Genomic DNA, 12,542 nt, shown 5'->3' with positions numbered 1-12,542 from the left:
GCGAGTTGGCAGAAAAATAAACACCTTATAATTTGGTATCAAACTTCATAGAGTAATTTGGCAATACCTACTAAAATAATATCAATGTATGTACTTAAAATTTTTTAAAAAATTTTCTTGGAGTATAGTTAATCTACAGTGTTGTGTTAGTTTCAGGTGTACAACATAGTGATTCAGTTATATGTATATATTCATTCTTTTTCAGATTCTTTTCCCATATAGGTTATTACAGAACATTGAGTAGAGTTCCCTGTGCTACACAGTAGGTTCTTGTTGTTTTATATATAGTAGTGTGGATTTCACCATATTTTACATGAATGTTCTTTTTCAGTTCCAATTCCAAGATCCCATCCAGGATCCCACATGGCATTTAGTTAGCATGGCTTCTTAGTTTCTTCCAAGCAGTCTTTCGTGACCTTTCCACATTTGAAAAGTACCAGCCAGGTATTTTGTAGAATGTTCCTCAGTTTGGTTTGTCTGATGTTTTCTCATGATTAGAATGGGGTGATGGGAAGAATACACGGGACATCATTTGAACACCAAGGGTCACTGTTTATCTACATTAGTAAAATATGTGTCCATTAAAGGTGATACTTTTCACCCAGTCAGCCATATCCTGTCCTGCCTGTGTAGTAGCATGGTCATATGCTTGTTGAGCAGAAGCAATACTGAGGGTATAGACTGTGGCTTAGGCGCTGAAGAAGGCTACTTCATAACAGTGATGGCACTAGCAACCAACTGACTTACTTGATTGGCCCTTCAGCCAGATTCTCTCTCTGTAATTTGGATTTTCCCACCCTTCTTCTCCATCACATAAGAAGCTCTCTCATAGGGTACTGTTTTGTCTGCCTTTATTGCCACCCTGGGCAATCAACAAGCATTTCTTTGGGTGCTGCATTTGTTGGCGTGCGAGGCTGGGAGAAATCCAAGATCAAAATGCTCTCTGTCATCCCCCTATCAGAGGGGGCTGGAAGAGCTGAGCTTTGAATAAATATTCATTTACATCAGCAGCATTCCTCTGTACTTGTTCAGTGCTTACTTCTCTCTTGTTAACCGTGCTAGAATAAACACATAATTCTACCAAAATATTAGCAGTGTGTGCTGTTTTCTTTCACTTGCCAAGATTGTTTTATAATAAATACCATTGGAAAAATGACCATTGGCCAACATCCTCAGCAATTACATTAATATCTCCAGAGAGCAAAGTATAGATTTGAGAGGTGCTTTGCAAAGAAAAGCAGAATATGCCTGATTTATATACTGCATTCTTTGAATATACAGATCTTGTTACATTTGAGCTTGATTTTCACTTAAAATATTTCTCTTGGTTAAAAGTTGATGTCATTATTTCCTATGATATTGACTATCTTTTAGAAGGTAAATATAATGTAAGGTTTCTTTTAAAACTGAGCAGTACTAAAACAGATGTTTGTAATGTGCTTTCATGATAGAAATTTGTAGATTAAATTGGATATTCATGTTTGTCAAATATAATTTTAGTCAAATGGAAGAAATGCGTTTTCTCACCATTTTGTTCCCTTGGCTAATACTGTGTGTTAGTTTCAGCTATCACTTCTATCCTTTAGAGATGCAAACTGATATTTCCCTCCTCAGTTGAATCCTAGTCCCATATTTCCATTTGCCCACAGGATGGTTCTCCTTGTGGGTTCCATCTCACTTCAAACTCTAAATGTTCAAAATAATTAATGATCTTTTCTCCCTGAAAGGAAAGTAAATGAATAAGCATATCACAACCAGCTTTTTCTCTAAACTTTCCTGTTTTCTTCCGTGATAACCATTTTTTGCAGCCTCAGGACCTTGACAGTATTTTTGACTGTTCCTTCTTTTTTATGTTCTGTATTCATATGGCCCCATATGAGGGAAGACTTATCCCTCTTTCTACACAGTCATCATGTTTATCTTTTTCTCACTGTCCATCATGGCACTGACCCTCATCTCTCATGATGGGCCTTGTAACTAGTTTCCTGAATGACAGATTTTGCTCATTTTAATTCATACTTTCTTCTTCCTTAAGCACTAATATCATCATTTAATTTCCTGTTTGCAGTCCCTGTTACCATCAAGACAAAAATATCATGTCATATAGACTCTACCTATAGTCATCACCCATTATCAATACTTTGTTCCTTTTTATTGCTGAGGAGTGAATTTCATGGTATAGATGTACCATAGTTTATCTATTGACCTGTTAAATGGTATTCGGGTGATTTCCAGTTTTGGGTGATTATGACTAGAGCTACTATAAACATCTGTGTAAAGGTTTCTATGTGAACATGAGTTTTCATTTCTCCAGGATAAATTCCAGAAGGGGGATTGCTGGATCACATGGTGAATATATGTTAACTTTATGAGAAACTGTTAAACTGTCTACCAGAGTGGTTGTACCATTTTGCATTCCTACTAGCAATGTGTGAGAGTTCCAGTTTTTCCGCATCCTTGTCAGTACTTGGCATTGGTGGTGGTTTCCATTTTTATCCATTCTAATAGGGGTGGGGTAGTATCTCATCATGGTTTTGATTTGCATTTCCCTAACAGCTAATAATGTTTAACATCTTTTCATATGCTTATTGGCCCTCCTTATATCCACTTCGGTGAAGTGTCTGTTCAAGTCCTTTGCCAATTTTTTTAATCAGCTAGATATAATTTTTTTTTTTTTTTGCAGTACACGGGCCTCTCACTGTCGTGGCCTCTCCCGTTGCGGAGCACAGGCTCCGGATGCGCAGGCTCAGCGGCCATGGCTCACGGGCCCAGCCGCTCCGTGGCATGTGGGATCTTCCCGGACCGGGGCACGAACCCGTGTCCCCTGCATCGGCAGGCGGACTCTCAACCAGTGCGCCACCAGGGAAGCCCCTAGATATAATTTTTATAGGAGAAAATGCTCCTAGGTTTCTCTAGGTAAGAGCATAATGAAAGCATCCATTTTCTAGCAACAGTGGAACCGGAAGCTTCTAGCTTTTGGTGGCAGCAGTGTCAGAAAGGTTGAGCTTCTGGTGAGAGTGACGTCTGTCTGATGATACTGCGGTTGTAGCAAAGTTGGAGGCAACATAAATGATAGCATCTGGAGTTTGAGAAGGGTCAAATGCGGTTTAATTATTAGGTCAGCTCTATGATGTGGTCTTGGAAATTGTTCTGGAAACTTTGTTCTGAGCCTCTCCATGATCCTTAACTGCCCAATATCTTGTCAACTCCCTTTCTGCTTAGCTGGAGTCAGCTTCTAAGAACTTAGACAAGAATTATATACTGTATCAGTTATCTATGGCTAGAATAAAACTGTGTAACAACCACAAAACTTAGCTTTGTACAACAGTGAATTATTATTTTTGTACTTGCTTCTGTAGGCTGGTGGAGTACTGTTGATGTGGGCGGAACTTGGCTGTTCTCTACTGGGCTACTCATGCATGTGTGGTCATGTAGCATATTGGCAAAAGATGATTCATCTCGGGTCCATGTAGTCTCTCAATCTCCAGCAGGCTAGCCCAGGCTTGTACTCATGGTAGATGCAGGGTTGTAAGAGATGGAGAAGATGCTCCAAAGCCTCTTGAAGCATAGCCTGGAAACTGTATACCATCACTTATGCTGTCTACTGTTGTTCAAGCCACAAGGCCAGCCCAGATTCAAAGAATGGGGGCATTGACTCCACCTATTAATGGATATTTCTGCCACATTGTAAGGGCCCAATTCAATAATCAATGTACTTTATATACAAGTGACTTGGAATTTTGAAGTAAGTGTGTGTAAAAAGAGAATTCAGAAGGAAATACATCAAAATATTAAATTATAATCTCTCCAGATGAATTGAAATCCTCTTTTTGCATTTTTGTATTTTCAGTTCTTCTCAAATAAACAGGTATTACTTGTATAAGTTAAACAATAGTTGTAAAAATTTTTTACTGGAGTATAGTTGATTTATAATGTGTTAGTTTCAGGTGTACAGTAAAGTGATTCAGTTATACACATACACACACACATATGTATTCTTTTTCAGTTTCTTGTCCATTATAGGTTATTATAAGACATTGAATCTAGTTCCCTGGGCTATACAGTAGATACTTGTTTTTTAATCTATTTTAAATATAGTAGTATGTACCTGTTTTAAAAGTGTGTTAGGAGCATAAAAGACAGAGTGGTTACTTCTGTCTCTGAGGAAGGTACTAACATTTCTTCCCAAATAGCAAGAACTGTAAATAGTAGCCCTCTGGGGGGTAAACTTGTTCAGAATTTTTTGGTGTAAAATGTTAAAGGCACTATTTTTGGATGGGAACCTCTGCTTTTAAACCAAACCTTAAGAGTTTTTGTACTTAATTTTCACAATAGCTGTCAAGAAGTAAGAATGTAGAAGGGGAGACATTTTCCTCTTAGCTCTTAAGTTTGGGAGACTGGAGTCATGTGGGAGAAGGAGCTCTGTGCTGTGGACTGTTCTGTTTGACTGTTGTTGCTGGATGGCTGGACGGTGGGTCCGTGGTTAAGGCAATAGCTAAGAAAACCGCTTTTCTTTCTCAGTGCTTTCTGGAAAATCTCAAATGTGTTCTTCACAAAAACAAAAGTAGGGAAGTACAACAGGAGAACCCCTTTATTAAGGAGATTTCAGTTATAGCCATTATTCCCTTTAATTTTTTTTGAAAGAGCTTTATTGAGATTTAATTCACACATGATGCAGTTCGCCCATTTAAAGTGTAGAATTCGGTGGTTTCTAGTACAGGCACAGAATTGTGCAACCATCAATTTTAGAACATTTTCATCACCCCAAGAAGAAATTCTGTATCCATTAAGCAGTCACTCCCCATGAGTGGGTTACCCCAAGCTCCTGGCAACCACTGATCTGTTTTCTCTTTCTGTCTCTTTGGATTTACCTATTCTGGGCATTTCATATAAATACAACCATACAATATGTAGCATTTCATCTCTGGCTTCCTTTATTCAATACTTAACATAATTTTTTCAAGGTTCACCCATGTTGTAGCATGTATCAGGACTTCATTTCGTTTTGTTGCTGAATAATATTCCGTTGTACGGATAGAGCACATCTTGTTCATCCATTCATCAGTTGATGGACATTTGAGTTGTTTCCACATTTTGGCTATTATGAATAATGCTGCAATGGATTCTCCTTACAAGTCTTTGTGTGTGGATATATCTAGAAGTGGCATTTCTGGGTACACTAAGGTTTTAAAAAATTCACTCCTTAGGTTCAGTTAGAAAATATGACAGTGGATATTGCTGGAAGTGTAATTTTTTTGCCTAACCAAGGAGTGACTCTACGGCATGTTATGTGTAAACATCTGAGGAGTGTTTCCAAAAAGCAACTCTACAGATGCTTTTGAGCAACAGGACCAAAGTTGGAATAGGTGCTTATCGTCTTTAGGTGAGTATCTGAAGCGATTGTGCAAATCCTGCCACTTGTTTCTAAGATGTACTACATATATAAGAAATGAAATCTTATATTTAATATCGAATGTATGGTATATTGCATATACATGATGAATTAGAAAAGATGAAATGGCTCTGTGCCCATGGACTGAAAATGAGTAAAAGAAAGGGTAAAGTTATAAACCATCCATTGGCCTGTCAAGGAATGTAGGAAAGATTTGGATGTTTGTTTTTTTTTAAATGGTATTTTTCTATAGGGAGAAAAGCATAATGGAAAAAAAAGATGAAAAGCAAGTGATGTTGTCAAGCTTTTGCCAGAATGATATGTTTGATAATTACCTGCAGCTGAGCAGAAACCACGTGGGCATGCTTAGAATCTGCTTCAGCAGTTTCTAGGCTTTCTCCCTGTGGGCTGTTAAAATTCTTTAGCCTAAGAGCATTTATTTGAACAAGGAGAATATTGCCCTATTCCGACTATGGAATCTATTCAAGCATGCAGAATGCATGTTTTCCTGAAATGCTCCAAAGACAGGTCATGGAAATATTTATATTGTACACATCAGTTTATTCACATAATTTAAATGCGTGCTTTTGTAATTTGTGTTTCTCTCTGAAGTTTTTCAATGTCTCTAAGACCAAATTTATTGCATCATCCGCTACTTTACTAAAATGTCGCATGTGGTGTGACCTTCCTCAGGCTGAAAGCGACCATTCAGCATATCACAACTAAAAGTTTCTCCTCCTTCTTAAATGCCGAGGCTTTGAGCTACTTGCTGCAATTGTCGGTGTGTCAAATCCCAGGCTATGCGCTGCTGTTGCCAAAGAATAAGATAAAAGGCTTTGGAAGTTTTCTCCCATCTGGGCAATCTTCTCAGAGCCATAAATGTCCGCTTCTTCCATGCACGGGAATAGGTTTTACTCTCTCCTCTCCCTAATACTTCCTGTGAGTATAGTTTCAGCAAGTCCTTGCCGCGGCTGTTAATTCAGGGGCGCTGCCAATTTGAAGCATGTGGTAAATGTGAAAACAAGGGGCCACTTTTGGCCTGTCCTTTCCTAGGCATAATGTGATTGTTATGCCTTGATCCTTTGTGAAATCAGATAATTAGGGGACTGATTATCCCAAGGACAGGTTTTTTTCCCTATACTTTCTTCCACTTACCAGCCAAGAAAAGAACTGATCCATCAGTCCATCTACCAGCAAATATTTGTCAAACGTCCATGCCTCTGTCGCTGTCCAAAATCCTGTGATGTAAAAAAAACTGCCTCAGCCTTCATACAGCTTACTGTTCTAGTTGGATAGGACACTGCGGGGTGGGGGTCGGGTACCTTGAACTGGCTGTAGAAGAACATAGACTGTCAATATGTGGTGTAGAGATTCTTCCAGGCATCTGAGGTTGGGGAAGAAATATGAATAGCTCAGAGAGAGAGAGAAGCAGTCTAAACAACAGCTCCAAGGAAGAAGCAGTCAGTGCATGTGTGAGATTATGATTGGAGTCTCAGTTGTAGGATAAAGCGGGAAAGAAAGCTAGTTTTTAAGCACCCAAGCAAACCTTTTATTTTCTTGATGTTTCCTTGTTTGTCCCATCACATGCTTTGTAATAGAAAGTCCTTTAAGGCAAGGACAGCACTGTTCTTCACCATGTTTGCATTTATGTGTTCAATTTTAAAAACACCATGAAGCAAACAGAAGCAGAGTTGGGATAAACACCCAATTCCAGTGTAGAAGAAGCTTCCTTCTTCGATTCAATGAAAAGATAAGTCTTTTTAGGTTTTCGTTATGTTCAGATGGGAAGCAAATGTAGACACAAACCTAGAAGATAATGCAGATGACAGGTTTATGTTTTCTTGAGCAATGGATGTGGAATCAACAGCTTTAGCCTGATGAGAGAGCAGTGAGGATGGATTAGAGTGGAATATGGATGTTCACTTTCCCAGGGCATTGCTCTTGTCTCTTTTACATTTTATTGGATTTTAAAATTATGGGTTCAGAAGCTTATCAAAAATATTACTGTAAGAGAACACATTGAATAAAATAGTGGCGACAGGATTCATTCCTCTGTTAATATCAGCAGTCATCCAAACGTGTATTTGTTTCTAGCATAAAATCGTAGCTGTAGGGATGACCTTCTTGCTTATTAAAAATCACTTAAAATTTTAATGTAAATTGGTTTAAACTTAAAAGGAGGTTTTAAAAATGTTAATTATGGTTCACATCTACTTTTATTTATTTATTTTTTGCCGTACGCGGGCCTCTCACTGCTGTGGCCTCTCCCGTCGCAGAGCACAGGCTCCGGACACGCAGGCCCAGCGGCCACAGCCCACGGGCCTAGCCCACGGGCCCAGCTGCTCTGCGGCACGTGGGATCCTCCCGAACCGGGGCACGAACCCGCGTCCCCTGCATCGGCAGGCGGACTCCCAACCACTGCGCCACCAGGGAAGCCGCACATCTACTTTTAAAACTCAATGGTATTTGGGAGTTGGTGGTGCAGCAGGTTGGTGGTGATCTCTCTCAGTATCTCCTCCCTCCCTTTTCTCTCTCTTGCTCTCGCGCTTACACACACACACTCTAAAATATATGACAAAAATAAAATCCTGTGAAAATTTATTTCTAAGCCACAGTATCATACAGTTGTCTAATTCAGGAGTATCTTAAAAATAATTTATATTATTTTTATAATCTGTACCAATGTCCCTTTTTTGTTTCAGTCTTATGTTTCTGCTCCCTTCCGCTCCTGCTGCCTTGTCAGTCTTTTACCCTTTCACATTTCTTAGACTCTGGGTTCCCATTCCTGATTTTTGGCAGTCAGAAATCCCTTCAGATGAGACTTTCAATTCATGCTTCCTGAAACCTCTAATTTTCAGAATAGCTAAATTATCAACTTTCCCATTTACAATTGTGGCATTCCTCTGCAGCGTAACATTTGTCTAAAAATAGTGTTTGTTATCCATTAGATCGTATTCATTCTAGTGTACCAAATTAGTGCTTTAACCTTTCTTTCGTACTAGCTAATAACATTTTCAATTTTAAAATGTAAGTCTTTTAGTTAGTCTGGGGCTACATATGATTTTTCTTTCATCTGTTGAAAATGAATATTTTCTTCTTTTGGGTTGGGAATTGAAACTTGAATTTAATATCAGGGGAGTAGTAATTTGGCCCTGTTTTCTCTGTCTGCCAGCTCACTCGTTCACTGGACAGATACCAGGAAGAGTTACTGTTACAACTGAAAACAAGTGGAGATTTTAATGGAGGGTACAGAATGAATTTTAGATGACAATAATCACTAAAAATATCTAAACAGTTCAGTCAAATGAGTTGTGTGGTCATGTAGATAACTCATTTAATGCCTGAAATTTGGTTATTTGCACACAGAGCCAGAACATTATTTCAAGCTTCAGTTTTTAACGTAAGCCAGCTTGCCAACAACTTGCAGAGATTTAGTTCTGGCAGATTTGCCTCAGACCACTTAATTTGCATTGCTTCTGTCTGTAGTTTTCAGTGTTATGCTTGCACTTTATTCACTTTACCATATTCCTTAATCCAACTGTAAACATTATTCAGGATTTATTTTGTGTTGGAGTAGATAGTCTTAGCTACCAATTGCCTAAAACAGGCTCTCCTTCCCACTTTTTGTTTTTTCTCATTGTACTTACTTGTATTTTGCTTTCAGTAGCTGAAAAACTTGGTGCTAATAACTGTCCCTATCTGCCTAATGCTCTGGTGTGCTTCCTTATGGGAATTAAGAATAGGTTTTTTCCTGATTTCATTGAAAATTGTTGTTCTTATAGCTCTGGCCATATTGTTTTGACAGGAAAACAACCTTATTTGTATTATTGAACATTGTCATGTTTCTTTCTCTGTGAGGAGAAATTAATCACTATTTATTACCTGAACGTTGATGAAACTACTCAAAAAGTAACTTCAGATAGTCTCAAAAGAATCATTTTAATTTAAGCCACCCAGCCGCTGGTAACTAGGAAGAGTAAAAAATGCCAATAAAAGCATTATCAAAATTTGCATTTATTATAGCTAATACTTCATAGGAAAGGGTAAAAGCAATTATAGAAAAATGTAATTAGGTTTGGGAAGAACTTGGGAAACAGAAACATATTTAAACTCAGTGAAGTGATTTTTGAGCCTTTCACACTGAGACATTTGATCAGGCTCCGGATGCGCAGGCTCAGCGGCCATGGCTCACGGGCCCAGCTGCTCCGCGGCATGCGGGATCTTCCCGGACCAGGGCACGAACCCGTGTCCCCTGCAACGGCAGGCGGACTCTCAACCACTGCGCCACCAGGGAAGCCCTAGCCTAGTGACTTTTGCTTCCATACATTATTAGAGGAATAATCCAGATGGAATGAAAGTGAAAGCAAAATTTAGAATAATTTTTTAAGGTCAGAATTGTTAAAATTTTTGTGACCCCAGCAGAATCTTGGATGATGGCAGGATTTCGCATCAAATATCATTGTTGCTTTTTGGTCATATTTTAATGGAACTGCCTGTCCTAAACATTAACTTGACTGTTTCAACTCTTACATTTGAGGTGTGCTGCCAGCACAGTCAGACCATGATAAAACCCATGATGTACTGAGTAATGAATGCTATGCAATCAGGACTTTTTTTTTTTTTTTTTTTTTTTTTTTTGCGGTACGCGGGCTTCTCACCGTTGCGGCCCCTCCCGCTGCGGAGCGCAGGCTCCATATGTGCAGGCTCAGCGGCTATGGCTCACGGGCCCAGCCGCTCCGCGGCATGTGGGATGCTCCCGGACCGGGGCACGAACCCGTGTCCCCTGCATCGGCAGGCGGACTCTCAACCACTGCGCCACCAGGGAAGCCCAATAAGGACTTTTTAAAAGTGACTTTTCTTCTTAAGAAAAATCTCTATCTTGCTAACTGTTGATTGCATATTGGTTAATTCTATTTTTCCCTTTGGTCAAATTTTTCTGCTTAAATTTACAGCTTATAAGTTTATTAATAAGGCAATACCTTGAAGCCACATTTTTTGTTAGAAAGTAGTTCAATTTTGGTATTATAGAGCCTTTTAATTTCACTTTGCATAAAGGGAAATTATGCAGATATTTTTATCAAATTGATCATGGCTTAAAATGTTCTGTAACGTATTTGGCTGACGAAAGTTATTGTTAAATTTGGCCTGACCAAAATTTGGATTTCATATTCCATGGTTACTCGTGAACTCTCTGTAACAAGCTGTGATTTTCTTGTGATGGTGCAAGAATGCTGAATGATTGTGGCTTTTATCTGGTGCCAGCCATTCATATGATTTAGTACTTCCAATTTCACATTGTGTGGAGACATGATGATGCCCAACTGGGGTTTGGTTTGACGAGTATGTAGATGCCAGCCCCTTCCCCAAATCTCAGTTGATTTCAGACCAGCAAGTCATTTAATTCTGTGAGCCTTAAACTCTAGTTCTAAGGAGAAGCCTGGGGAAAAAAACCTTATCTCAATCCCTGTCCTGGAGAATCCTGGAAAATCTACATAAGCTTCTTCCCTAAGCCATTGGGGACCTTTGTTCACTCTACAAATTCTAGATATGCCTGTTACCATGAAGCTTTAGGAATTTTGCTGATATCTCCTCTAGTATCCTGATAGCTGTACAGAAGGAAAAAAAAAAAGGGAAAAAAATACGCCAAAAAAAAAAAAGGCGCTCTCATTTACAGTCCATTCCTGTAATTGGCTCTCATTCTGCACTGACAGAAAAAAGTTAAAGCAAATTACCCTTTTATAAATTCACATTGAATAAATGAACAAATAATCTGAATGAACAAATGTTCTCTTGCTGGTGCTGGTAAAAATTATTTTCTGTTGAGCTGATTGACTCAATTTAGTGAACATGAATGCCCTCTACTTAGGGTATTTTTGCTTAGAGTGTTCATATAATTTATCGTTAAAATGGGGACACTTTGGAATGTGAAAAGGGGCACTGTTAATAATTACACCAGAGTAACAAGCATAACATAAAATTGTACTGGTCAAACCTCACCTGGAATGTCTTGTTCTTCTCCCTTCCATGTGCATTCAAGTACTACCCACTTTGGAAGGCCCAGATCAACTCTCTTCCAAGAAGGATCTTTGTAGTACTTTGGCCTTCCTTTATCTGAATTATTGAGACATCAGTGGTGCAAGCATGTCAGAAATTAGAACGTTTTATGTATCTCAAGAAAAGAATTACATGCTGTTATTTGATGTGTATTTATTTGCTCTCTTACCATTTAGAACGTAACCTTCTTGAGCACAAAGACTGTGTCTCCTTGAAGCACTGATGACATTGCAGTGCCCAAAGTGAGGGGAGAGGAAATTCTTGTTGAGTAGTTGACTGTAAATTACGCTATGGTAAATATCCTCATACATCCATCTTTGGCACCACATCTTATTATTTCACTAAGAAGCATTGCTAAAAGAGGAGTCAATGATTCAAAGGGTATGAATAACGTTAAGGATTTAGGAATATTGCAGAATTACTTTCCGGAAAGGTTAGGCCATTAAACATGCCTCTGAGTATTTCACTTGGCAACACCAAAGAGTTTTAAAAAATTAGCCAACCTGAGAAATAGTATCACTTTGTTATTTTAATTTTTATTTATCTCATTATATTTTCACACGACTGTTAGTTGGTTAAAGCTTACTCAACATTTACATAAAAATAATTGGCTGTGTATATAGCTTAAGCCACCAGATGTACAAATACATATATAAATATGAGGAAGTTTGTAAGTGTACATTTATAAAGTGTTCCTTGTATGCTTTATGAATATTAACTTATTTGATCCTCATGACAACTCCAAGTCAGGTACCACTATAATCCTCATGTTATTGAAAATAGGCGATGAGCAACTTGCTGAGGGCAGCACAGCTAGAGAAAGCTTGTTTTTTGTTTTTTGTTTTTTTTTTTGCGGTACGCGGGCCTCTCACTGGTGTGGCCTCTCCCGTTGCGGAGCACAGGCTCCAGACGCGCAGGCTCAGCGGCCATGGCTCACAGGCCTAGCCGCCCCGCGGCATGTGGGATCTTCCCAGACCGGGGCACAAACCCGTGTCCCCTGCATCGGCAGGCGGACTCTCAACCACTGCGCCACCAGGGAAGCCCGAGAAAGCATGTTTTAAACTCTGCCTAGCAATGCAATTGTCTTAGCTTGGGC

The sequence above is a fragment of the Neophocaena asiaeorientalis genome, unplaced genomic scaffold (genome assembly GCF_003031525.2).
Source record: "Neophocaena asiaeorientalis asiaeorientalis breed wild unplaced genomic scaffold, Neophocaena_asiaeorientalis_V1.1 scaffold295, whole genome shotgun sequence".
Classification (NCBI taxonomy): Eukaryota; Metazoa; Chordata; class Mammalia; order Artiodactyla; family Phocoenidae; genus Neophocaena; species Neophocaena asiaeorientalis.
This window is presented reverse-complemented; position numbering follows the sequence as displayed.